Source organism: Xiphophorus maculatus, chromosome 11, assembly GCF_002775205.1.
Source record: "Xiphophorus maculatus strain JP 163 A chromosome 11, X_maculatus-5.0-male, whole genome shotgun sequence".
In the NCBI taxonomy this organism is placed as follows: Eukaryota; Metazoa; Chordata; class Actinopteri; order Cyprinodontiformes; family Poeciliidae; genus Xiphophorus; species Xiphophorus maculatus.
Genome location: NC_036453.1, coordinates 32,419,508 through 32,424,306, shown reverse-complemented (window position 1 = coordinate 32,424,306; position 4,799 = coordinate 32,419,508).

Sequence of the window (4,799 nt, the reverse complement as noted above, 5' to 3'; positions counted from 1 at the left end):
TACTTTGAAATCTTTTTTAAAAAATTTTTTTTAAAAAAAAATTTTTAATTTTTTAATTTTTTTAATTTTTATTTTTATTATCAACTTATTTTTTCTTTCTTTTTCTATTTAAAAGTGATAAACACAGAGAAAACAACAAAGAAAAAAATAAAAAAAGAAGAGAGTAAAAAGAAGAGACAGAGAACGAAGCTGAACGAAGAGGGAGGAGCCTCGGGAGGAGGAGGTAATAAATAGGAGGGAGCTCTCCTCCTCCTCATTCAGTTGTTGGAGAGCAGAGAGTTGAACACAACACAGAGAGAGAAAAGAGAGAAAAACAAAAGTGCCTGAAGAAGACGAAAACAAAGTCGAAACGTCGCACATTTCATATAATTTCATTAGCTTAAAAATAAAAACAATCTTTTGATTCGGACTTTTTTATTTATTTTTTTATTTTTTTATTTTTTGATTTAATTTTTTGGATTTATTTTCATTTCTTAAAAAAAACATTTCATTTGGCTTTCCATAAAAAATAAAAAATACAAAAAAATAATAAAAATACATAAAAAAACACAAAAAAATTAAAAAACATACAAAAAAGTACAAAAAATTATAAACATATCTAACTAACATAAATAAATTAAATATAAACACTTATAACTACTAATAACCTAAACTAAATATATGATTATTGTTTAAGAAATAAAGCTGCCTGAGTAAAGAAGATTAAAAAATAATAATAAAAGACAAAAACTGAAACAACCAGATATAACACACAGGGATGTGGCCGGAAGATGAGTGGAAGGTGGTCCGCTATGGAAGGAGACGGCGAGAGCATCCCCCTGGTCCATCCAACAGATGGGAGGAAGGAACGTGGAGGAGGAAGGAGAGAGCACCTCCTGCTGCCTATAGGGGGCAGGCAAGAGCATTTGGCTCCAACTTACCTCTTCCTAACCCCTAACCCTAACCCTAACCCTATTATTTATTGATATAATTTTCTATTTATGCCCTTCCCAACTACTTCCCTAACCCTAACCTCTGGAAACCCTGTGCCTCATCCTAACCCCCTCTATTCAACCCCAATTTACTTTATTTCCTTCTTTTTCTAAATAAAAAATGAAATATAACCCTAACCCAACACTGTGCATCACAAATGTATATATACTTTTTTATCTTTTTGTATATAAAACCTGCAAATGTGATAATGCATGCCAAGTATGAAGGCCACTCATGACCAATTGTATTGTAAATATCTGTATATATCATAATTTTTGTAAATATTGTAAATAACCTGCTTTCTCGTGCACCTTTTTGTATTATCTGTACTATTTTGTATATATGTTTGCCGAAACAGTTTGAATTTTCGGTGTAATGTAAATGTTTGTCCAGCAGGGGGAGGCAGCGCAGCGCAGCCCAATCAGCTGTGAGAGGGCGCCGCTCCCCCTCCGAATGTAAACAACGCCGAAGGCGGCGCTGACGGCCAATCAGAGCCTGACTCATTGTAAATAGCTTCTAAGTTCCAAATTTGAAAATGTTCACTTTGTATATAAAGTTTTGTCAACGGACTTCCTGGCAGACGAGACAGTGAACTGCCTGATGAAGGTTCTTTTGTTACCGAAACGTCGCAGTTTGTTTGCTGTCTCAGTTTAATTATTTTTATTAAAAGTGCCTGACGGCATTAAAAGAAGCCTACTCTAGTCCGTTTCTCATTTAATTTTTTAAACTTTCTATTTAGAATAATTTATTAATTTTTTATTCACCGCTTTTCGCCAAATGGCGTGGGATTTTTACCCCCGTGATGAGGAAGGCTGGACTACGGTCCAATACCACCGGGGCAGACAACGCACCTGGCAGCCGGACCGACAGCGCTACACGCGCTGGGATCCCCCTCTGCAGCAGCAGCAGCAGCACCGGGGACGCAGCTACACCTCAGCCGTCCGGTCCCACCCCACTAGCCGCAGCAGAAGCCACCGCCCTCCACGGGACCGGTCTCAACCGTACCGGCAGCCCCGCCCCCGCAACTGGTACCGGAGAGCGACACAAAGCCGGGGCCGAGGCCAGCATCAACAGCAGCAGCAGCAAAGGTACACACCCCGGGCGCAGAACCACGACAGCCACCAGCGAGCTGACGACCCGCTCTTCGCCGTCAAAGTCAGGGCTCTGCACAAGCTGCTGAAAGCGACACATCACCTCCAGAATGTGTCGAGGAATGACCGGGATCCACCCGCGATCCAGCGAATCACGGCTAACCTGGCCTCCGTGATCAAGCCGGCCCACCCGAGCTCCAAGACCCTGGAGCTGATTGACGGTAACGCCAGGGACTGGGCCTGGAACACGATCCTCATTCTGCGCCAGCACTACGAGGAGGTGCGCGCAGCGGAGAAGCAACTGCTCCTGGACCTCGGCGGGGATCTGCTAGCTCCACTTGAGGTGGCCATCAAGTGGGCTAAACGTAATCTGGGCCGAAGATTCAGCCCGGAAACAGCAGATGAGGTCCAGATTTACCTGCTGAAGAAGGAGAAAAGAGGAGCTTCGCCATGCTCTTCCTCTTCCTCCTCATCATCTTCTACCTCCTCCATCCCCCCTCCCCCTCTCTCCGTCCCTCCTCGCCTCCTTCCTCCTGCTCCTCTGCAAGCCGCCCAGGACTACTAGACCGGGCTGTGGACACAGAGGAGGACCTGGATGGACCTCTCCTCGCCTCCCCTGCCACGCCCCCTCCCTCTCCACCCCTCCGCCCGCCCATGATAACCACCGCGACCATGACGGAGCCTCTTCGTGGTGACTGGTCTCCACCAGGCTCAGCTGAGGAGGACACGCCCCCTCCACCACCTGCTGAGAACGTCACTCCACTCCCTCAGCGACAACAGAAATCCTCCAGCAGGGACACCACCTCTGCACCACAGGGGGCCCCCCCCTCCTCTTCTTCTTCCTCTCTCTCTCCTTCTCCTCCACCGGAAGGGGCAGCATCCCCTGCCACGGATGAGGTCCTCCGCTGCATTTCTGGCTTCATCCAGGAGGAGGCGGGAAGGCAACATGCTGCAGCTGCAGCTCCTCCTCCTCTCTCCCACACCTCCAGCTCAGCGCAACTGGAACGCAGGGCATCACTGAGGCCTAGGACGGCCCCCCTGCACCTCAGGCTCCAGGGCAGCACGCAGCGGAGACTCACCTTCAACCCCAGAGTGAAAACATCTGCTCCGGCTGCTGCCTCCTCCACCGGTGAGTCCACTGCTCCTCCACCCACACAGGTGACGGTTGCAGCCAGACAGGTGGGGACTCTAAACAAGGCCCGCCACTGGTCCCTGGACCTTAACAACAAATATATAATCCTGGGTGATTCTAATGTGGCCAGGTTTCCGGCCTTAAATAACCCAGACTTGCAGGTGGTCAGCTTCCCTGGGGCCAAATGGAGACACCTCACCCACCTGTTCATGAGGGCACCTGTGATGAGCCAGGTGGAGCGCATGATCCTCTCTCTGGGCATCAACCACAGAGCCCAGAGGGACAAGAGAGCGGCGGTGAGGGAGATGAAGGCGGCACTGAAGGCAGCCAGGACCAAGTGTCCTAATGCGCAGATCTTTGTTCCTGCCATCAACTTCTCCCTGACGCTGCCCTTCCAGGAACAGGTGACCCTGTCTCACATGAACATTGAGATCGCGCAGCTCAGCCGCTGCATCCCAGCACTGCCGAGACGGTCCTTCACAGTGGCAAAGGACAACATCCACTGGACTAAGCCCACTGCAGCTCGCATCCTCAACCACTGGGGTGAGTGGTTAAATTAGATTGCCCCAAGAGCCTTCACAGGAAGGAGGGGCATTCCAACCTTGTAAATAAAAATGTGTGTAACCTCTCTAAAACGTTCACCCTCAGTGATGTACAGTGTTCCCTTCTAAATAAGGGCCTAACTTTTATCCCCACTCAGGGGAATAAACACTTAAAAAACATTAAAATGCAAATGAGGTATGACTTGCAGAAGTACCACAGAAGAATTAAATTGGCCATCTATTATAAAGATGATGTTGATAATGACAACAATAACAATAGCTCACCTTTTATGCCGGAATCTGACTGGTCTCCTCCAATCGCCTCTCTTCCTCCTGAGGTGGACAAATTAATTGCCCAGGACCTGATTTATTTGGATAAAGAATTTAAATTTATTAAAACCATACCTAACCTAAACATTGAAGAAACAAAAGCACTCAGGGAAATAATGATCAATAAAAACATCATTATAAAACCTGCCGATAAAGGCAGCTCCATAGTCATTATGGACAGGGAGCAGTATCTGTGGGAGGGATATAAACAATTGTTTAATCAAACATATTATAAAAAATTAGACTCCCCAATTTATACCGATACGGCCCCCCTGGTTACCAAAATTCTAGACAATTTACATAAAAAGAAATTTATTAATGCTAAACAAAAATCTTACCTGCGTGGCTCTTCTGAGCCCAGAGCCAGGAGGTTTTATCTGCTCCCTAAAATCCACAAGGAGCCTGAAAAATGGAGCAAACCGCATGAAATCCCTCCCGGCAGGCCCATTGTCTCCGACTGCGGCAGTGAGACCTACTACACAGCAGAGTTTATCGATCATTATTTATATCCTCTTTCAATTAGACACCAAAGTTACATTAAAGACACCTACGATTTTGTAGAAAAAATTAAATTAATCTCTCTACCTCAGGACTCTATTCTATTTACAATTGACATCGACAGTTTGTACACCAATATTGACATAGATGAAGGAATTAGTTGCATTAAAAACATATTTCTCAAATACCCAGATTCGAGGAGGCCAGATCGTGAGCTCATTCAACTATTGGAAA